We start from the raw sequence: 24147 nt of genomic DNA, 5'->3' as shown, positions 1-24147 counted from the left end.
AAAAACAGTTTCTTTATCATCCAGTTTGGCTCCTGTGGCGGTTTTAATGAGGATTTAGCTGGAGGAAACCACTTTCTGTTTTTCTGGTCATAACCAGTATATCTACTTTAAGGATGAAAAACTTAAAAGTAATTTGTCAAGCAAATAGATGAATTTCACCAAATTAACTGATAAATATTTCAAGTAAATGCTTATTATAGCTTTCGTTGCTAAAGAAAGGTACTCCTGTATAAATTTTTTAAAGTGAATTCAAGTAACTAATGATTCCAAAATCAAATCTTAAGAACATCAGCGAATAAAGTTTATCAGTGGAGTAAATGTTCACTGAGCTCACTGGTGACACAGCAATATTTAATTCATTTATTATTTTTCATATGAAATATTAAATAAAATTTGATTGCAGTCACAATAGCCATCAGAAGATGGGCCTTATTATGTCTTTTATACTTTCATTTTTCCCCTTATTTTATTCATTTATAAGCAAAATAACTTATTTTCACTTGTATTTCAATGGGATTCTAGAAAGATTATTTATTATTGAAAGGTTCAACCCTCACAGTACATTTAATTAAAATATCAAAAGCCTTTCTCTCCATGGGAAAACATTTGTGATGTCATAAACATGGGGCAATGAGACTAACAATAAGGAACTAGAAATTAAGGATGAATGAAGTGTCTTTTAAGTTCTAATTTTCAAGGTGATAAGAGGGAAAGATAATGTTAAAGGAAGCAATTTTGTTAACTTGGAAGTTCATCAAAATATTTATTGGAAATATTGGATTAAAGTCACAAATTTAGCCATGAAACATGGTTTTAATTAAAATATACTGCTCCTATTATGTTAATTTTTTTAAAAATCTCTCACATTATATTAAGATTCTATTTTTCTCTTTTGCTACTTTCAGAAATGACAGCCATAAAAACTATAGTGCTACAGAAGAAGTCCAGGTCTGGCTGAAAAACCCAAGTGACTCTCAGAGAGATGGAGGAACTCAGGTTTATTGTGTGCACAGACCCAGAGGAGAGTTCAGTCTCCAAATTCTGGGCCCCAAGCTGCGGTTTCCAGAGGCTTATATAGGGGGTGGGAAGCAAGCAAATTTTGCTGTTAGCTGAGATAAATGGATACAGGCTGAAGCAACGGCTGCTAGCCCAGATTAGCCTGCTGGCTCACACAACCAAGCTCTTACAGGTGCACGCACACCTTGCAACCCACAGCACACACACACCCAAGGACTGCATTATCAGAAAGCAGTTCATTTCAGCATTTGCACAATGGGAATGAAGGAAGGGGAAGGGGATTCCTTCAACATTCCCCCCTTTGATGCCCTTAATAATTTTTATGGCATCACCCTTTGACACAGAGTACTGTTCCCTTGTGCCTAATGGTTGATATCTCACCTGAGACATCACTTGGCATTTTAGATCATTTGAGCAGGAGATGATGCACCACGTCAGGTATTGCAGGATGCATGGCCCAAAGGTTATGAGGAAGAAAATTGTGGATATTACCAGCATGAATGGCCAATAATAGCCAGGAGAGGAGATATTGCAGGTAGCTTCCACTGGCGGCTGCTTGGTAAGATCTATCTAAGTGGGCTTTAGCTCTTTCTTTTAGAACAGTTATTTTGTCTCTGACTATACCTGAAGAGCTGGCGTAAAAGTAGCACTCTTCTCCCAGGGCCTGACAAATCCCCCCTTGGCTGGCAGTCAGCAAATCTAATCCTTGTCTATTCTGCAGTACCACCTCTGCAAGTGAGCCTATTTCATTTTGAATCCGACTGAGGGCCCTTGTTATTTCCTCAAGGTCCTTGGATGTTTCCTGTGCCAGGTTTGCAAGCCTTGCTGACCTATAGTGAGAGACACCCTGGCCGCTGCCACACTTGCAGCCATCCCCAGTCCCAGGAGTATAGGGATTGCCTGAACTGCTAGTTTGGTTCGGGAGAGTTCTCCAGGCGGCTCATTCCCATATACTGAGAATGATGGTACTGGCTAAGCTAGGTAGCTTATGCCTTGGCCTGCTGAGGGCAAACATCGGTACCCAGAATGTGGAGCTCTTGGCACACCATACAGTTCCCTTAAATGGGTAAGTGGTGTTGCAGTCTGTTTCCCTGAGAGGAAGGGCAGCTGGCACAGGTGTGGGTGTGGGGCCGGTCCTGGGGTCACATTCATACAGATAAGTAATTCCCCCAGTGGCTCATTTACATACATGGGGAGGGGTTTATTGTCAGTCTCTGAGCCACTCCCAAGATATGAGGTTATGTCCTTGAAGATGGGCACAGGAAAGATGATCAGGCTGGGAGAAGTGCATATCCAGCAGGAGGTTGCAACACTGGGCAGGGTCTTGTTCAGGAGCTGATGGAAATTTTGGACTTGGCTCAGGAGTATATTTCGGGGTATATTCCTGAGCTTAGCCTCAAGCTTTTGAGTGGCTTTACTTACATTTCTTTGTAGGACCTTTGCGCCTTTCCAGGGGAGAGGACATTCTGAGCTAAGGGGGCCACTGGCACCTGAACCTGAACTAGCTGAATTAGCATAAAGTCACCTGGGTGTTTACCTACTGATATTGAGTCTTTCTCCTACCTCAACTCTCTGAAAGGTGTTGGTCCAATTTAAAAGGGTGAGATTAACTTGGATGCAAAGGTCCCGGTCACACTGGGGTGGGTTGGGGTGTTCTGCAGCAGGTAGTGGGAGTTGCTTGGAACCCATGATGGTCCTCAGGCTGTGGTGGCTGCTATCAGATATGACCACTCACTGCAGAAGTGTTCCCCACCCAATCCTTTGCACAGATACTTCTCATAGGTGCGATAAACTGGGCATCCTAAGTGTTTGTCATCCTCTCTCCTTATTGCTTGACATATGTCAAACAAAATGGAGGCAGAAGTGGCCCCTGCTGGAAAAGGGGCCAAGGCATTTAGGACTTCCTTACTTCCCAAGACCTTACTGGCCTGTAGCATCCAGTGAGTTGAAGGTTTGGTCTCAAGGGACCAGGTTAGGAGGGGAAGCAGAAGCAACTCAAGGTAATGAAGCATCCTACTATGCTCCAATAAGCGATAGCAATCAGGACCCTATTCCCAATAGTCCAGTCCTTGGGGGCCACAGCAGTGAGCCTGACTCCAAATGTCATGGCGAGTAGGCAGTACAAGGATAGGCTCCACCAGGAACAGGAGTCCATTCAGCTGTCACTCCATATGGCCGAGGTCTGGGGTTTCCGAGTGATCCGCACCCTCAGGGGATGGTTGGGCACAGGTCAAGCTGCCTAGTCATCTGGCTCTTCACTGGGATGTGCCTTCTTGACTCTGGAATGATGGACCCAAGGGACAACACCTGCAACCTTAAGAGCAGTGGGGGTTACAAGGATCACTGTGTGTGGCCCTGTCCAGGAAGGTTGGACAGGGGTTCCTTCTTCTAGTCTTTAACCTAGACTTGGTCCCCGGGTAGGTAGGGGTGAACTGGGTATCCCAGGGGAATGAGGTTCTGGGAAAAAACAGTTTTGTGTATCTTGGCTAGGACCCTCTCCCCCCTCAAATGGCTGGAGGAGGGAATCCTGGTTATCTTCCTCTAGGAGCCTAGAGTACCCCTTAAGTGCTTGAACAATTGGGGGTGGCTGTCCAAACAAGATCTCTAAGGGGAATAACCAGTGGGTCCCTCTAACCTGGAGAAGGGCTAAGGGAAGCAAGTCCACCCAAGGGAGACCAGTTTCTTGGCAGAACTTGGCTAGTGTGGTTTTGAGGGTTTGATTCATGCGTTCAACTTTCCCTGAGCTCTGGGGTCTGTAGGCGGCATGAAGTTTTCACTTGATTGCCAACATTTTTGCCAGTTCCTGGACTATGGTTTCCACGAAAGCTGGGCCATTGTCGCTTTCTATTGACATTGGCAACCCATGCCATGGGACAATTTCCCTGAGTAAGGCCTTAGCTACTTCTCTTGCCTTCTCGGTGCGGGTGGAGAATGCCTCAACCCAACCTGAGAAAGTACATACCATTACCAACAGGTATTTATACCCCTGGCTTGGTTTCACTTCCGTAAAGTCCACTACTATGTCCTCAAAGGGGCTGTGCCTGAGTGCTGGACTCCTGCCTGAACATGTGGGCCCTGCACAGAGTTGTTTTTAGCGCAAACCTGACATAGGTTGCTGACGGTGGCACAGAGGGAGGCCAGTTGCGCTATGTGGTAGTATCTTCCCAGCAGGTTTTCTAGCACAGTCTTTCCCAGGTGAGTGAGCCAGTGGTACTGCTGGACTAGAGCATAGGTGGCTCCCTTGGGCACAAAGACCCTGGAAGTATCCAAGCTCCTTTGGAGGTTCGGCTTCCTCCCTCTCCCTCAATCCAGTACTATTCTTCTTTGGTGTAGACCAGTTGGTCGGGCCTTTGTCCTAGGAGAGACAGCTGTGGAACTAATTCTGGGGCCAGCTTTCCAGTCTTCTCCTGCCACTGGTTTCTGAGCCTCGTCCGAGAACCTGTTTCCTCTGGTGACCATGTCTTCACGCCTTTGATGCCCCTTGCAGTGGATGACAGAGACCCTGGCTGGCTCCCAAATTGCCTCTAGCAGCTGGAGAATTTCCTCTTCGTTCTTGATTCCCTTCCCCCGGGCAGTTAGGAGTCCTCTCTCTTTATAAATGGCCCCATGGATATGGATGGTTGTGAAGGCATACTGTGAGTCAGTGTAGATGTTGACCATTTGTTCTTTGGCTAATTACAGTGCTCAGACCAGCGCCCAGAGCTCCGCCTGCTGTGCCGACCATCCTTAGGGTAGGGGCGCCACTTCTGTTACCTCCTCAATAGTGGTGACCACACACCCTGCACATCTCTTTCAGTACTTAATGAAGCTACTCCCATCGTGAATGGTGTTCGCTCGGGGGAAGGGAGTGGTTTGTCTTGGACGTCTGGGTGACTGGCATAGACCTCCTCCATCACGTCTATGCAGTCGTGTTCGGGAGTTCCATCTTCTTTGGGTAAAAACATCGCCGGATTCAGGTTGCGCATGGTTTCTGTGGTTATCCCGGGATTCTCACAGAGCAAGCCCTGACAGTGTGCAAGCCGGGGGTTGGATATCCACCGGTGTCCATGTGAGTTCATCAAGGCGGTGACAGCATGGGCGACCATGATATGAATAACCTGTCCGAGTGTCAATTTGTCAGCTTCCTTAACCAGTGTCACTGGGGCTGCCAAGGCCTTCAGGCAGGGCGGCCATCCGGCAGCTACCGAGTCCAACTGCTTGAAGAGGTAAGTGAAGGGTCTTTGCCAAGGCCCGACTGTCTGTGTGAGGACCCTCAGGGCCACCTTGTTTTTCTCGTGCGCGAAAGGTTGAAATCCAGAGTTACATGTGGGAGCCCTAGGGCCGGTGCCCTTCCGAGGTGTTCTTTGATTTCCTGAAAGGCTGTTTGTTGGGCCTCTCCCTAGATTGTGGGGGGTCCCTCTCTGGGCCTGCCAAAGCGTCATAGAGAGGCTTGGCTATGACTGCATATCCAGGAATCCAGATGCGGCAGAAACCCACCGCTCCAGGAACTCGGGGAGCCGCCTCTTCGTGGTGGGGGTCGGGATGGTGCAGATCACCGTCTTCCTCTCGGGTCCGAGGGTCCAGTGCTGGCGAGGAGGAGATCATCGATGAACTAGAGGAGGGTGCATCTGTAGTCCTCCCAGGGGTAGGTTGCCAGGTCTGCTGCCAGTGCCTCTCCAAAGGGTGGGGGAGAGTTTTTAAAGCCTTGCGGGAGCCGGGTCCAAGTCAGTTGTGTTTTCTTTATAGTATTGGGATCTTCCCACTCAAATGCAAAGAGAGGTTGACTCACAGGGGCCAGTCATAGGCAGAAGAAGGTGTCCTTCAGGTCCAGACAGGTAAACCAGGTGGCTTCCGGCAGCAGCTGCCCCAGTAGAGTGTAAGGGTTGGGGACAACTTGGTGCATGGATGAGGATGGTGTTGATGGCCTTTAGGTCCTGCACTGGTCTTTATCCAGTCCTGTCTGGCTTCTTTACTGGTAGTAGAGGGGTGTTCCAGGGTGACTGATACTCGACTAGGAGCCCCTCTTTCCTTAGACGGTCTATATGCTCGGTTATGCTCAACCGTGCCTCCAGTGGAATCGGATGTTGTCTTTGTCGGGTCGGGAGTGCTCTGGGTTTTAAGTTGACGATGACTAGAGCATGATTCCGTGCCATCCCCGGGGGGTTGTTTTCTACCCAGACGTCAGGAAACAGTTCTCATAACTCCTCCAGGTTCTGGATCAGGTGCTCCTCTGAGTGTAGCCTCCATCCTTCATCCTGGGGAACAGAGACTAGGAGAGTGAAACTAGTCCCAAGACTTAGGGTCCCAGGCCCCTCGGGTTTCAAGGTGATCTGAGCCCCCACTTTGGTCAAAAGATCCCTTCCCAGCAGGGGTATTGGGCATTCAGGCAGATATAAGAATTTATGGGTCGCCTCGTGGCCACCAAGCTGGCAGGGCCTCGATTGGCAAAACATTCGCGAGTCCGATCGGGCCCCCATCACTCCTATGATGTTAACAGGTTTTCCACTGTAGCGGGTGACAGCTGTCGTAACCACAGAGTGCTCTGCATGGGTGTCTACCATAAAGTTCACTGTCAGGCCCCCAACCTGTAACCTGACCATGGGCTCGTGGGGGCCAAGGTCCAATGGGCCCGGTCGCCCCTATTCAGTGTCCAGGTTTGCCAGTCCGATCAGATGATCCTGGGGCTCAGGCCGATATTTTCCTCTGGGACTGCCTCCTTGGTGCACCTGAGTCTTTTGGGGACACTCATTCTTCCAGGGTCCACTCTCCTTGCAGGAAGCACATTGGTCTCTGGCCAGTGGGACCCTCTTGGCACTGGTTCCCCCTTTCTGGGGTGGCCCGTCTCATCCGGCGGGGTTAGGTTTCCCCAGGGCTGCTGCCAGTAAGGGGGCCTGCTGCTCTAACTTCTTCCTGGCTTCCCGTTCAGCAACCTTGTCTCGATTGACAAAGACCTTGCTCACGACTTCTAGCAGCTGGGTGATATTCATGCCTGCGAAGCCATCGAGCTTTTGCAGCTTCCTCTTGATGTCTGCCACTGCCCGAGCGGCGAAAGCAGCATTCACCATCCTCTGATCTTCCGGAGCTTCTGGATCAAAGGGAGTGTCAACCTGGAAGGCCTCACTCGCAGATCTGTTCATAGTAGTCCCCTGGAGATTCGTCAGGCTTCTGAACAACCAAGGTCATCTTTGTCACGTTTGTTGGTGGCTTGGCTCCCTCTCAGACCCCACGAGGGATCGCCTCCCAGTAGTGTCGGAGCGCGGCTTGCCCTTGCCCGGTGTTGAAATCCCAGTCGGGCTGGGTGTCTGGGGCCTCATCTGGGCCCATTCTTCTGGGTCCAGGACACCGGGTGGGGCGTGCTCCTGCAGCCACTTCCGGGCCTTCGTCAGGACTCGCCGTCTCTCCTCCGTATTGAACAGAGTTGGAGGAGTTGGCAACAGTCGTCCCAGGTGGGATGATGGGTCTGAAAAATGGACTCCATGAGGTCAATGAGGGCCTGGGGCTTTTCAGAGTAAGAGGGAGTGTGATGTTTCCAATTCAGGAGGTCTGTGGTTGTAAAGGGCTGATAGTTGAGGGTGGGCCGGCCAGGCTGGAGGGTCCCATTCTTGTCCAGATGGGGAGGGCCCTATGTCTCCCAGAGGGGCATCTGGAAGACTGGCTGAGCTGACTGGAGCCTCCTGCCCACCGGGGTCCCTGAGTCTCCCCCCGAGGTGGATGCGTGGTCCCAGGCAGTAGCTGGTGGGTGCAGAAGAGCAGGAGGGTTTGCCCTTGTTTCTAGGCCTGGAGGAGAGACTAAAGGAGGGGGCTCTCTGGGAAGCCTGGTAATGCACCAGAGTTCGGGGGACATGGCGGTGCAGTAGGGGTGTATGGTGGTGGTGGAGGCAGGGGGTCCTCTTTTGCCCATCCTTGGTGAATGACTGGCTTCTGAAGCCTCGCCTCCTGAGTTACTAAAATCCTACTCTGTCCCTTTTTCCCAGCTCATAGTCGACCATGGGGGCAGTGTTTGGGCAATTTCTAACCAGGAGTCAATGTAGGGGAACTGGTCAGGATGCCCTGGATCTCCAGTGACCACTAACCATACTGCACAAACCCTGGGTATGTCCAGGGTCCCCTCTGAAGTCAACACTGAAAGCTGGCCACTCCAGTTTGGAGTGTTTGGAGTCTTTTTGGATTCATCTAGATGCCATAATCTCCAGAAAAGCCCTTTTAAAAATTCTTAAGCATGCAGGTCAAAACAGTGGGTTTTGACTGTGACAAACCCATCCTTGTGTCGGTGGTGCAAGACAGACAAAGGATGGGGGTACCCTTTCGAGGCCTCTCAGATGCCCTCCTGTCCATGTCTCTCACGAGAACATAGGCTCATCTTGGCTAAGGTGTCCATGCAGAGTCCGGATTGGCTGTTATGCTGAATGATGTAGCTGCAAAATGCAGGTGAAGGCCCACTCAGACTCCAAAGCACGAGCCGTGGAGTCACAGAACTGGTATGACAGGCACAAGCCCTTGCCATCCTCATTCACTCACACTCACTCAGAGTTTAAATATGGCCTCTGTATTCTCGTTAACCAAGAAATTAGGAGGTGATCAGTCTCCTCTTCCATCTGGAGATGGGCCTGACTGAGACTGGACTCAACACCTGGGGCCTTACCTTTTCCAAAGTCTGCCGGTATTGTTCGGTCCCTCTCTCCACTGAGTCAGGCCAGGCCACAGGGATGTGGCCCTGTGCAAAACTCCTCAGAAGGCGGTCCCATCAAGTGGACAGGCGGCGCCTACATTTGGCCAGAGCACATTGCCGGCTGTGCCCACTGTCTCCCAAGCTGGAGGTGCAACGGGCCTGCTTGGTTGTGTTTCCCGGCCAGGGAACCAAATGCTACAGAAGAAGTCCAGGTCCAGCCAAAACCCAAGTGACACTCAGAGAGATGGAGGAACTCGAGTTTATTGCATGCACAGACCAGGGGAGAGTTCAGTCTCCAAATTCTGGACCCCGAGCTGTGGTTTTCAGAGGCTTATATAGGGAGCGGGAAGCAAGTGGAAGTACAGAAGCAAATTTTGCTGTTAGCTGAGATAAATGGACACAGGCTGAGGCAACGGCTGCTAGTGCAGATTAACTTGCTGGCTCACACAATCAAGCTCTTACAGGTGCACACCCTGCGGTCCACAGCACATACACACTCCAAGGGCTGTATTATCAGAAAGCAGCTCGTTCCAGCATTGCACAATGGGAAAGAAGGAAGGGGAAGGGGATTCCTTCAACAATAAGACCTATAATCTCTTTCTTTTAATTCAATGAGCATTTATATAAAATGAATATTAAAATTGAAATTAGTCTAATAATTTTGCTCTCTGTTATAACAATTCTATTGCACAATTAAAAATACTAATTGTATATTCTGTTTTAGCAGTAGGAACACTTGACCTTCATTAAAGATTAAGTTTTTCAAGAATTTATGGTAACTGAGGCAAAGAAAACTAACTTATCTGCCTTTGTTACAAAGGAAGACTAGGGTGGGACCCAGGTCTACTTAATTCCAAATTCTAGGTTCTCTGGTTTATTCTCTCTCATTTTGGGGGACTTTTAGTCACTCTCTTTCAAATTGTTTTTCAACATCATGATTGCTTCAAATAGTGACCTCCCAAATTTTATTGTTCTTATACTTCTACTTGTAAAACTTTCTAGAGGGTGACCCATCACTAACATACACAGGCATATACATTTTTAAAGTAGATTCATGCACTATTATCACTAACATATCATTAATAATACAAATAAAAAAACAAGTTTCAAAAGAATGAGATAAATATGAAATACAATTTAAAATATCTAGAGTCATAGGATAGAAAAACAATCTAAAGCTTAAAGAATCTGAATTTTAAGCATCCTTTGAATGCGGGGAGAAAGGTAAACAGATTGAATCTCAAAGTTCTTTTGCCGTCATTTCCCTGCCCTGAAAATTAGGAACTTACATATCTCAGCTACTGATTGTTGTAGACTGTTCTCCATCCAGATCAAAGGGCAAGTTTGTTTGCTGTCCAGTATAGTAAAGATACTGCCTTGCTCTGGGGCAAATGTCAGTTTTGCTTGAATTCCATTTTGAAAGATTGGAGCTTCCTCAGGTTGGGTTTCCATAGTCGTGACACAAACCTTCTGAGCATGTAGCATCCACCTGGACTGCTTCCCATCACCTCAGAGGAACTTGGGGAGTGATGGAAGACTGATGTGAACATGAGGTGCACACTGCCTACTGTGCTTTGGATAATAAAGTCCTTTGTCTGTGATCCAGGGGTCCTGTCAGCATTTATGAAAATTTGGAAGTCTTTTTACCCAACAAGTAGGGTAAAACCTCAGACTCTTCACAGTCTGGACAATGGAATAACAAAGCTCTAACTTGCTAATTAATTGAGCTCAGAGATTGAGAGCTATGGTCCACAGGAAACAGCTTCAAACCTTTGGAGTCCAAAGGTAAACACAAAACCCTAATAAATATCAAAATACATTTAAATAAGCATCGAACAATAACTGGTGGTTTATAAGACACAATAGAGGTGTAAATCCAATAAGTCTGTTTGAAAAAGAGAAAGGTTTTATATATTTGAAATCAAGTATCTTGGAGAAGCTCCTCAGCCTTTAGTTTTATTTCAAAAGATGCTAAATTGTGGCACTGCTAAGAAATGAGACTTCTGAGTAAATAAATTTTACCACAAGAAAAACCTTTCACAAATACCTTGGCTCATCATCTTCAATCAAGATTCACTAGTCACTATTAGAATATATAAATACCAGAAAGAATGTTAACGTAGAAAGTAATACTGTACAGGGATTACAATTTTTATAAAACAAATACATAAGGGTTATAATCTTCTGTCTCTACAATACCATTAGTATCTAATTTCTCGAAGTATAATAAGTACTAAAGGCAAAGTTCATTTTTATCAATAGTGGAAGTAAAGCATATTTCAAAAAGTCTTTTCTACAATTTTCAATCTTCATTCAACTTATTGCCCATTCTGATTAAATCACCACTGTTTACCTTGTAAAATGCCTGATGAAAACACTTTACTAGAAATAGCTCTGTCATTTTCCCATTGTTTGCTTGTGCTTGCAATATGAGTATCATCACTAATCTTTTAAATCTAGTGTCTACTTTGTGTGGATTAGTGTAGTCAAAATTAGGTCCTACAAGCCATAAATCCAGGTAGCCAGGCAAACACACTGTAGAATGGTATCCTATGCTAAAATAAAACAAAGGAGTAAGCCCCTTCCCACTTGCACATCAACCTATCCTGAGTGACTGTTTGTCTCACACTCATTTATCATATAATTTCTCTTTTATACAGTTTGTTTTTGGAAATCACTAAGATACAAGTGTCAGTCATCAGTTTATTTATTCTTAGGTCTGTTCCCTGACCTTTGCTCTCCTCTTTACCATGTTGAGCTACATTTCAAAGGCCTCCTTACTTTGCCTTCAGAAAATCTTGGCCATGGGAGCGTGGGAGTTGGAGAGAAGTCAAGATATTTCTCCCCCACTTTCTGCTTCATTTGGTGGTCCTGCAGTAAGTGAGTCTTCTCTGTGCCTCTGAATCCTGTTGGATGTAGCTTCTACCTCCTTGGTTCTAGCACTCAGGAGAGGGGCCTCCTACTCCCAGCTTTAGCAATCATAAAATTGTCTGCTTCTAGTTTCTTGGTAACCCCATTTCTTCCATTACTCTTCAGGCAAAGGAGTTTTAGTTAATTTTTGCTGTTGCTAATCTCTGGATTGCCTTTCAGCCTATTTTAGCAATCCCTCATGTTAAAATCCTTCTTTGTAAGATTTAAAGTGGTTTGTTTTCCTCACCAGTTTCTGAGTGATAAAGCAGAGTGTATTAATTAAGGGTTACTCTACTTCTAACAGATTTGTTTAGCTAACATGGTGAGAACATTATCAGCAGAATTGAAGATGGAAATGCATAAGGATATTGAAATAAGTGGATGAAACAGCTACCCGGATGATCACATTTGCTTAGTTGGGTCCCCTGGAGAAGGATTCAAGAATCTTCATTAAGAGAAAATCCACTCTGTCACAAAGCCAGGAATGGTATCAAAAATCTCCCCACTATTAAGCCATAGTTCCTAAAGAAGTAATAATGCTAAGATTCCACTATTCTTCCCATGGAATACTTGAGAAATCTAAAGCTGTGTGAAGCACCAATAGACAGTCACTTCTGGGGCACCATAAGTCACCAGTGAACCCCAGTGTTGTTTTACCAACACATTGACCATCTCATTTATGTGAATTAAAGACAGCAAACCAGGAGTGAGGATAACTGAGAAATATGCCAACTATATAATACTGAATAAAAAACAAAAATTCCAGTTTAAGAAGAAACGAAATAGCTGTGCTCTCTTTGTTTCACAACGTATAGCAAAACATCTTATCAATGAGACTCCCACAGATTACTCTTTAAATTTAAAATATCTTTCTCAGTCAGAGAACAATTGAATAGTATAGATGATATAAAAAACCCTGCTATCTAATCACACTGTTTAATTTCTTCCTAGGCACTCAGCAAGGTGTTTGTGGCTGCTCAGTAAATGCCTCTTGTGAATGTTTGTTAAAATCAGGATAAGGTAATGGCCTGTTGAATGTATAAGGAAAAACTTTGCTCTGCTAACATGGTAATGCTCTTTAGTCCTTTTTCCCTGACATTTATTTGAGGGTCTGTCTATGTGCTGGGAATACAAAGAGAAAAGAAATGGGACCCTGACTCTTAAGAAGCTCCTAGTACCATGAGGAATACTTACAGTCTAGTAAACATACAAACTGCCATAGGGGATATGTTATTATTTTGTTCTCTCAAAATGAGCAACATTCTAGTGGTGCAAAATCACCTTATGTTTTGTATCTCTTGCTTTTGGGTGGGCAGCATCTCTGAAAATGCCAATATTTTCATTGTTGGAAGGTACAGCATTCTGTTCTATAGCTGTTTGCCAAAGCCATTAGCATTATGGCTTGGTACATATTTGTTTTTCAGCACTGATTTTGACTCTATAGTCTTCCTAGAAAGACTGGATATATTTTCAAGTTCTATCTAGACTTTGCCAATAGAAAAATAATTTCTTCTTACAGACATTTATTCCAAAAGAACCTTATTCTACTCTATCTGATACTTGATTTTCTTTGACAACACCCTAGCAAACTGGCAGTTTGGCCCAAAGCTCTCCATTTCCTCTGTAAAACATATTAATCAGTGCTTCTGTATTCTATTAAGTTATTCTCAGGAAAGCACCCACTTTTCTGTTCCTTCTAACTGTGTTACACGAGTCATGTGTGTGTTTCCAAATCTGTATATGTCTTTATACTTTTATAGTAGTTATAAAATATAATTAAACTTATAAATGAAATCTATATAACTATTTTAAAAACCCTTATTATTCTTGTGAAAACTAATTAGAATGTCCTGGGATCTAAAGCATTACTAGTTTGATCACCAAATTTACACTCAGGGGAAAGACCTTGGTTCTTGGTTCTCTATCAATAGAATAATCATTTACTTGTAGCTTTTTAATAAAGTAAAATATCTAAGATATTTAACTGAATTTTCAAATAACCAAGTAACACAGGCTTACTTTTGTGAAATAACTGGGATTTTATTGTAGTTCTCAGAAGAAAATACCTCCCACACAATTGTATTCTCTTTGAAAGTATATTTTCTTCATCTTTGAACGAAGAGACCATTTAATAAATAACTATTGAATAAATGGGCAACAGATTTTAACATATTTTAGGAATTGGGTTACTGTCGTTTTAGGGAAAGGTAAAGAAATCTTTTTGGAAAGGTAATTTAGAATTGTTCTGTGTATGCTGGCAATCATTGCTGTATATATGTTTAATTGTCTCCAATTTTCTTTTTCTCTTCTGCCATTTTCTTCAGATTGAACATTCTCCTCTGATCTAGATTAAAGGTTATATTGGAATATTGTCTTCATAGATAAAACATTGCTGAGCATTATAATATTAGTAGTGCAAAAATGTATTTATATAAGCTATTCTTTATACTAAACTGAAGTGTGATTTCATCATTTCCAACACCTGCTATCAGCCCCTCATGGAATCAGTAAACGAACTTTCTAAAAAGCCATGTTTCTTCATAAGATTTCCAACATACCAGTTCACTTAAAAGAAAGGAAAGCCTTGGAAAGCAGATCCATGAATTCAGCACACTAATCAAAATGCACTTGGCACTTTTCCTGTGGCCACCCCAGGGAAAATATGTCTGCCACTCCACAGCAAGCATAAAATTTCATCCTGACTTTGAGGCAAAACACCAATGTAATTGACATGTACTACTAATCAGATGAGTATAACACATGATAATATCTTTTCCTCTGTGACAAGAGTGATATGCTTCAGTGGTTATCACAGCATTCACCAGGCTGCCCTCTTTATATGCACATAGGTGTTCAAGTAATGCGTTTTGAAAACCAGCATGAGGCCCTCAATTCATATGTGGTTAAATAATTGAAGCAATTGCCATGTGAGTTGCTGGTCACCACATCTGTATATTTCTTTAGGCTGTAATCAGCACCATATGTTCTGCCAGATGATGGTTTATGATGCCACAAGGTGTTTCTGATGGTCCGAGTGGGGGTGCAGGCCCCATGTTAATTCATCCTGCAGCATGACATTGAGAAGCAGGAGGAGAACACATGGTGACTGAGGACGCTCCACCCATCTCGCCAGGTTAACAGACGCAAAGGGATAAGAAGTGCATCTTCCTCCAAATACTGTAGACATTTCTAGACTTAATGAAACCCTCTAATGGCATACCAACTTGCAAATTTCTTATCATTGAACTCGCCATTATGTTAGCCATTGGTGAATATTTTAGGTTTTTTTGCTTAAACATTTTGATTATTTTGCTTTGGTACTAATGCCTTGATTTTACAGTTGATATCTGATTCATAAGAAAGAGAAGGTCACTGTCCTTTTAATTAATAATGTGCTTTTATAATTTTATTAAATCCTAAATATTGTGCTATCAGCATCACCATTCATTATCAAAAGTTTTCCATCACCCCAAACAGAAACTCTGTACATATTAAGCAATAATTGTTCATTGCCTCCTCTCCCCTTGGTAACCTCTAATCTGCTTTCTGTCCTTATGATTTTGATTATTTTAGATGTTTCATATACATGGAAACATACTGACTCTCTATATACATATATTTAAAGTTAGTGTGCTACCTACTTGTTAATATAGTTCCATGTAACTTCTTTTTGAAAAATAGCTTATTTTTAATCATTCATTTTATAAATATTTATAGAGTACCTGTTATGTGCCAACACTCTTCAAGGAAATGAGAACATAGCAATAAATAAAACATGTCAATCCCCCCCACACACATATAGTTAAAATGAAAGCAAGGATGATTACTTTCTACTGGGGAAGCTTATATTCTATTTAAGAATTATATTCCAATGATCTATTATAAAATTAATAGTATTTTAGAGGAGTACCAAAAAAACTACGTGTGACCGGGAGGATGACAAGGGCTCCTACCACCCAGGAAGTTGACCTGGCTCCTCAAAGCAATTGTTTCAGGAACAAGAATGAGGTTGGAAATATGTATGCTTTTGTTCTTCTGGTACTCTGTGAGTACTGAAGGAAAGGCACTGTTACCTTAATAGTGGACAGCATCTACTCTGATGCTTCTCCTTCAGGGAGCCTAAGCCCTCCACTGGGGTCAGAATCCCTGAAGGCCAGACACTACCTGTGTTGGGCCTCAGGTGATCTGACCTTGAGCAGCCTCTGCCTGGGATATCTCCCACAAATATGGCCTGACGACCTCCCCTCTCCTAAGGCCATAGGAAGAGGCTTCCCCCATGCATCCCCTTCTCAGAGTTGAAATGAGGTTGACTATACTGGCTTAGACATTGGTTAGTACTTCGAGTTTAGCCAAACTTCCAGGCTAAATCTGCCCAAGATTTATGATACCAAATACAAATTAGGGGATTTCCCAACACCATCCTCAGTTGTCATAATTTGCTAGAATGCTTCATAGAACAAAGGGAAAGCTATTACACTCACTATTATGTATATTATAGGGGACGTATACATAGTAGAACCAGCCAAAGGAAGAGACACATAGGGTAGAGTCTGGAAGGATTCCAAATTCAAAGCTTCTTTTTCCCCACCACAGTATGTGATGATATACAAGGCCTGTGCCAGACTGGAAGTTGCAGAAGAGACCTGAAGTGAAAACAGGTCTTCTCTTCAGCAAAGGCCCTGGCAGACCCTGCTTTGAGCTTTGAGCTTACATCAAAGCTCACCCAAATTCTTGGTGTCCAGAGCTTATTTGGGGTCTTATGATAACGGCATGATTGATTGAATAATTGCTTATGGGGTTGCACTTAATCTCTAACCCATCTCCACCCTGGAGGTTAGGATGACATCACATGGCTTGAGGGGCTCACCATAAACTATCAGATGTGGAAGTGGCCCACCATGAATAAAAAAGACACTCCTATCTTTCAAGAAATTCCAATTGTTTAGAAATTACCTTCCAGGAGCCAAGAACAAAGATCAGGCCTCTCTTTAGGGCTTGGGTTAAGGAAAATTCCTTAGTACAGGAATAGACCTCCAGTTCTTCCCTAGCCCAACTCCATTAAGGTCTATGATTCCATTTTCTCCATATCCAGTGTGTTTGCTGACTTCAAATCCCAGGATAGGGAAGTTCCTGGCTGACCAGAGGCCTCAGAAACTGTCTTGCAGTTTCCAGGGAAAACAAGAATGACTAGAGTGCAGCAGTGAGTTAGGCCTGGAATGCCTTCAGTCCTCAGAGGTATAGGCTCTATGCCAGGCTGACTGCTGCAGAAGAGACCTGAAGCGAAAGAGAATCCTCTCCTTGCTATGTGCTAGACTAGATCCTTGACAGTGGACGTTGACTAATGGGTCCTGGCACACTCTGCTTTGGTTCCTTTAGAATGTAGTTGTCTGACAGAAAGAATGATCCTCAAGGAGTTGCGGGATCTGTGGAATCCTGCCAATTGAGAGAATCACCTAGGAAGTGATCAGGGTTGTAACCTGGTGGGAAATATATGTTTCTCTAAATAGGAGAGATGTTCCAAAGGTTTATTGCAAGGAAATGGGTTAATGATAAAAATCATTCAATGGATCTGGGGTTAAGGTGGAACAATATCTCAGCAGGTCAAGGGACAGAACCTCATTCTGAGGCCAAAGGCGCTCATGACTTTTACAGGACTCAATCTAAAAAAGTGTTGTGGAACAGATGTTTCCTCACACTCAGAACACTGCCTTTACCCCTTCGGATTTTCTCTTTTTTTGAAGCATTAATTTATTTATTACCTAGTTCCTGAGAACATGTGGTGTAAGAATTGAGATGCAGAGAAATAGGTGCTTCTTCTACCTTTGACAGAACCTGGAGGCATGGGCTGTCTGAGAACCAGGAGGCTGTGATATTTCTATATCCCCCAAATATGAGTCACTTCAGTAAAATGGGGAGAGAGGGAATCTGCTCTGGGCTTGTCTTTTACTGATCCAATCAGTATAGGCTCAGCTGGCAGTTAACTTGCCCATGGTCATAGAGAAACAATTTGGAGTAGCAAAGAATTACTGTACCCTTCCCCTTGATCTTCAGCCAGCTCTATTAATGTGGTAGATTGAATTATGTACCTCGATTTAGACATAATCTTAATCTGCATTCCTCTAGGTATGAACCAATTGTAAATAATATCTCTTGAAGATGTTATTTTAGTTAAGGCATGGCCCAACTAAATGAGGGTGGGCCTTAATCTAAATTACTCAAGTCCTTTATAAGCAGAAGAAATTCAGACATAGTAAAAGAAAGCCACACAACGAGAGCCAGAAGCTGGAAGGCAGTGGAACCCAGAAGAGAAAGGAGAGTACATCTCCATGTGACATGAGGCAGGGACACAAGCTAAGAAATTTCAAGGGTTGTCAGCAGCCAACACCAGAATGTTACAGAACTTCAGGAGAAAGCATAGCCTTGCTGGCACCTCAATTTGGACTTCTAGTCTCAAAACAATAAGCCAATTATTTCCCTTATGTAAAGAAAGCCATTGAGTGGTATTTGTCATAGTAATATGGCCTGTGCATAAATTCAAACTTATTCTATACCCAAGTATGCTCATTCCTGGAAAGCCAATTAAGTGATGTAGGCTTTATAGGCTTTGGATATTCAAGGAGGATGCAGACTATGTATGTTAATTGAAGCTTACCTGGAATGTGGGGGATATGTGTTAATTCAAGCTTAGTTGGAATATGGGAGATAGGTGTTAATTCAAGGCCTATCTGATATCCAGACAAACACTTAAAACTAAAAAAACTAACAAAGAAATTCCTTTTACGTAAAAACCCTGTTTGACTCCCCACTCCTACATCCTCTGTATAAAAGGAACACAAAAATTCTATTTAGGGCTTGGTTTTTATTAGGACAAAAGTCCTCTGAGCCCAGCCAGCTGTTCTAATAAATCTTCCTTCTCAGATTCTTGTGTCCTGGCCTTCAATTCTCTGTATACCCCACTTCTCTCTGCTACAACATCTCTGGGGGCTCATCTGGGAAATTGCTGAGAAGGCCAGAGGCAGAAACAGTTGATTGCCCCTCTCAGATGCCTCCGAGAAGGCCTGGGAAAACCCCAGCCCTGGGTGCCCCTGGACTCCCTTTAGTCCAGAAAGAGGTTGTAGACTCTGCCAGAGCCCTGCTGGAGAAATTGGAGGCACCAGAGGGTTCAAAAGAGACCCTGAGAATGAAGCAAGGAGCTCTGCACACTAGACAGTTAAGACATCCCAGGGGCATAGTGCAAGAAAAGCCTAATTCTGAAAAAGAAGGAGGGGAACCTGATCAACTCTCAAAGAAGACCCCAGTACTCCTGAGGGGAAGGGAGGAAGCCATCTTCTCTAGGTCTGAGAAAGGAAACGAAAGAGGGTGGTTGTGTGCGTGTGATTGGGGAGACTGAGTGAGATGCAGAGACACATTTCTGTGGGGCAGGTGCAGTGATCTGTGGTTCTGTGGTAACCTCATCTTGTCAAGGAAGTCTGGAGGGCCTCCCTGCAAAGGGACTCTCTTCCAAGTTGAGGGTTTATACTGAACTGCAAAGGTTAAGAGGTACTTTAAGCTACCATGAGGGACACAGCCAGAAACGGATGAAGCAAAAGGCTGAGTGAGTGCTGTGCAGTGTCAATGCAGGGTGGAAACATGGGGAACACACGAAGTAGGACCCTGTTAGGTTGTAGCTGAAAAACTTTCACCGAATGTTCCATGGAAATGTATACAGCATAAAGTTCCAGCCAGGAAAGCTTAGAATGCTTTGTGAATTAGAATGGCCAACTTATGGTGTAGTCTGGACCCTGGAGGGCACTTTTGATCCCTGGATTATTCATAAAGTCCACGATGTAGTAACTGGAAATCAGGGCACACTGACCAGTTCTCCTACATTAATGCCTGGCAGGACACTTGAGTCAAAGTTTGCCCTGGTTAAGGAAATGTACTACTAAAGAAGTCAGGATTTGCCTGATACAGAAGTCCAGAGGGGCTGTTCCAGGAACCAGGTCAAACAAGCGCCATACAAAGGTCCAGAGGAAGTGAGTCCCAAATCTAGTGCCAATGCATGCATTCTAGAAGGCCAGATGAAAATGACTTTCTGCTGCCTTATGCAATTGTTCCTACTGTGCCAGTGCTGAGGAGTGGGGATGAGCCAATTTTCCTAAGCAGTGCTCCCCTGAAACTGTCTCTGCCTCCATCCTCCCTGAGCAGTGCATCCCTGCTACCTCTGCAGCTGTCTCTACTGCCATCCCCCCTGAACAGTGCTCCCTTGCAGCTGCTTTCTCCAATCAATGCATCCTCTTCACCTCCACTACTACTGTCTCCACCAATCATGGCCCTTAGCAGTGTAGTGCCAACCATCAGTCAATAAGGAGTCCCTGAAAGACCATGGGGAGCCCCAGGGACACATGGAGCAGGGAGAAGGGCCACCCTACAGCTTCCTCTCCATGAAGCCTGAGTTCCAATTTATTATGATGCTGATGGCCAGATTCAAGGAGGAAACTGAACATTCATATACCAGCACTTCACCACCACCAACCTCTTTAACTGGAAAAGCCACACACCACCATACTCAGAAAAGCCTCAGGCCATGAAGGACCTCTTCCAGTCCATCATACAAACCCACAAACCCATCTAGGCTGACTGTAAGCAACTCCTCATGACCTTACTCAACTTTGAGGACAGAACACAAGTCACACAAAGAGCACCCACCTGAGGGAACCCTGGACAGTGACCAATATGCCTGCACACAGTTCCCAGACTAAGATCCCCAGTGGGATCCCAATGACACGACCAGGCTCAACTGACTAAAAAGTCCCATAGGGGCTTAGTTGAAGGGTTCAGAGCTGGGAGCAAAAAGCAATAAACATGACAAAGACCACCCAAGTCCTACAGACACTTGATGAAAGTCTGGCTCAAGTCTATGAGAGACTGTGTGAAGCATTTCACGTACACATGCCTTTAACCCAGATGCTCCTGAAAGCCAAACAATGGTCAATGCAACATTCATTGCCCAATCACAGGCTGACATCCAAAAAAGACTAAAAAAATTATATGGGTTCGCTGGTATGAATATTTCCCAGCTCAAGGAGGTAGTCACCAAGGTTTACATCAATCACAATGTAGAAACCAGTAGAGAAGAAAACTGGGAAATGTAAAAAAAAGCAGACCTCCTCATAGCAGCAATAGTCAAAAGAAACAATCCTGTGTCAAGGAAAGTAAACTGGGAAGCCCAGCCCCAAGGAGAGGGGGCCCACCTGTAGGGTGAAATCAGTGCACATACTGCAAGGAGGAAGGGCACTGGAAGTAGGAGTGCCTCAACAGACCACTCGACCCATTGCCCCCAAGAAAATGGCCAAAGCATTAGCCAGAAGAGCAAGCAGAGCATCATAAACTAAACCCTGGGTTTGCAAAAATTCAGAAGGAAAATCTGCAAATCACATTATCAGACTTGCAGGAATAGAGGGCTCTGATGAAAATTATTAGGACAGACCAGGGCCCTATTCTCTCAGCCCTGCAGAGCCTATGGTCAGAGTCCAAATTGGGGGCCACATCATACATATGATGGCTGACACTCGGGCTCAATACTTACAATGTCAGGCCATTATCCAAAAGATAAGCCACTATTGTAAGGAAACTGGTAAAAGCACCCAGCGGCCCTTCTCCACGTCAGAAATTGTAACACTGGGGGTAAAGAAGTCACTCACAAGTTCCTGTATCTCTCAGAATGATGAGTCCTCCTCCTGGGTCAGGACCTGCTGTCTAAACTACAGGCTCAGATTACCTTTAACAACACAGGGCAATCCACATTAACATGGGGACCCCAAATCCTTCAAAAATAGTGCTAACCCTCCCTCTGCAAGAAGAACGAAGATTGTTCTACCTCAATGAAGCTGGCCAATTTACAGCCACACAGCTCCCCTTCAAAGATGTACCTGAAATATGGGCAGAGGGCAACTTGGTGGGGATGGCACATGACATTCCTCCAATTATTGTTGAAATAAAGTCCATAGCCAGTCCAGTGAGCATAAAGCAATATCCAGTTCCACGTGAAGTGCAAGAAAAAGTTCAGCTACATATTCAGAGATTGCTGAATAAAGGCATACTAAAGCCATACTAGTCTCCATGGAATACCCCACTCTTTCCAACTTAAAAGACTGATGGGGACTACCACCTGGTCCAGGACTTGCAAGAGTCAACTCAGCAGTAATAACCCTATGCCCAGTGGTCCCCAACACTTACACTCTCCTCAGCTTGATACCCTCATTGGCAGCCTACTTTTCATGCCTTAATCTTAAAGATGCCTTCTTGTGCATTCAGATAGCACCCCAGGGTCCATGGATTTTTGCCTCTATGTGGGACAATCCAAGCTCCAGCAAAAAGCAACAGATAACCTGGACACGGCACCCTCAGGGATTCAAAAATGCACCTACTATATTTGAACAAGCCCTGGCCAAGATCTCAAATCATTTAAACCAGAAAACCATGATTGTTTTCTCCTCCAATATGTAGATGACCTCATCCTTGGAAGTCCCACCTTCCAAGATTGTGCTAGTGGAACCCTTGCTCTCTTAAAACATCTGCAACAAAAGGGTTATTGAGCGTCCAAAAGAAAAACCCAAATCTCCCTACCTCAGGTCAAATATCTAGGTTATAAAATAGCACAGGGGCTTCGTGAATTAGGACCTGGAAGAAAGGAAGCAGTCTCTAGCCTCTATGAACATAGCGCTCACCAAAAGTTGTGAGAATTCCTTGGAGCAGCTGGATTCTGCTGCATTTGGATCCCCAATTTTATAGTCTTCACACACCCTTTGTATGAAGCCACAAAGAGGGGAGATTGTGATCCTCTGCTCTAGGAAAGCCCACCAAAAGAAACTTTCACTGCTCTCAAGCAGGCTTTGATGGAAGCACCGAGTATCAGGCTTTGACATCTCGGTAAACCATTTAAACTCTACATTCATAATTGCCAAGGCAGCATAGTAGGAGTACTCACTCAGTACCTGGGTTCCTGGCAAAGAACTATAGCCTATCTATTCTAACAACTGGACACTAGCCCAGGGATGGTCCTCATGCCTGCAAGCTGTAGCAGCTGCAGCAATGCTAACACTAGAACCCAAAAAATTAACTCTGGGACAGCCTATAATTGGTTGGGTTCTACATGCAGTAGTCACAATCTTAGAAACCAAAGGAGCTTGAGGGGGCAAGATGGCGGCTGAGTGAACATCCCTGTTGGAGTCTTCTGCAGGGAATCGGCTGGGCGGCGTTGGAGACTCTTTGGGACCGGATTGTTTCGGGATTTTTGCTGGTCCGGAGGTGTCTGGACATCGATTTGGAGGGAAGGTGGCAGAGAGGATTCGTCTGTGAGATATACACGGAGATCCCAGCTACCTGTGGAGGATTCCCTTCTTGGTATACAATAGGTGCTACAGGGAACACCTCACATTTGCTGGGTTTTCCCATCCTCCACTGCCTCATTTCTGTGTGAACTGATTTAGGCTACCTACACTATCCCCCTTCCCCTGCATCTTGATATCCACTATCATCTACTGTCTCTCCTATATTCCACCCCCCACCTCCCATTCTTTGATCCACAAAGTGTCTAACTCTTAATTCCTAATACCTTTGCTCTGTTTTCTGTCTATTATCCACTCTTGAAACTATTACCTTTCTTTTCTTTTTCCCTCTCTCATGAAAACAATAGCTGTGTAGTTCATACCATATTCCTCCCAAATTCAGTCATCAACTTCATAAAAGGTACTCTACCTACAGCTATAACTCTATACAATCTACATGAATCTAACCTCCATCCTTCCAGATCTCATATTCCTGCTTTATTAACATACATCACCAATACAACTTTACACTTTTCCCTTGCTTACACAATTGCCTTTCCCCAACAATAATACTTTCCTCTAAAGTGAACTTAACCAACAACAAGTAACTAGAATAAGAAGAAAAAAGTGACAAAGAGAAGATATAACACCTGTGCAAAAATAAAAACTAATTAACCTCCAAGAGCAGACAAAGAAGCTAAGGAACTGATTAAATTCATCAAAATAAAGAGATGACCAGGAAGCAACAAAAATCTACGAACCAAACCAATAATCAGGAAAACATGGCTGAATCCAATCAACAAACCAATAATCACGAAGGGGAGCAAAACTTGGCACAAGCAATGAAAGATCTCAGAACATTTATCACCGACAAATTTGATGCAGTAATGAAAGAGGTTAACAACATGAAGACATCACTTGGAGGGGAAATTGCAGACATACGCAAAAACATAACAGATATGATGGGAATGAACACCACAGTTCAAGAAATCAAAAATACACTTGCAGCAAATATCAGCAGACTAGAAGAGACAGAGCAGAGAATTAGTGATGTGGAAGACAGTACATCAGAAATCAAACAGATAGTAGAAGGGGTCAATAAGAAGATAGAAAAAATCCAATTAGGATTTAGGGACCTGAATGACAATGCAAAACGCTCAAACATACGTATTATAGGCATTCCAGAAGGTGAAGAGAAGGGAAAGGGGTCAGAAAGAGTGTTGCAGGAAATAATGGCTGAAAACTTCCCAAATCTACTGAAAG

This window comes from Dasypus novemcinctus, chromosome 4 (genome assembly GCF_030445035.2).
Source record: "Dasypus novemcinctus isolate mDasNov1 chromosome 4, mDasNov1.1.hap2, whole genome shotgun sequence".
In the NCBI taxonomy this organism is placed as follows: domain Eukaryota; kingdom Metazoa; phylum Chordata; class Mammalia; order Cingulata; family Dasypodidae; genus Dasypus; species Dasypus novemcinctus.
This window is presented reverse-complemented; position numbering follows the sequence as displayed.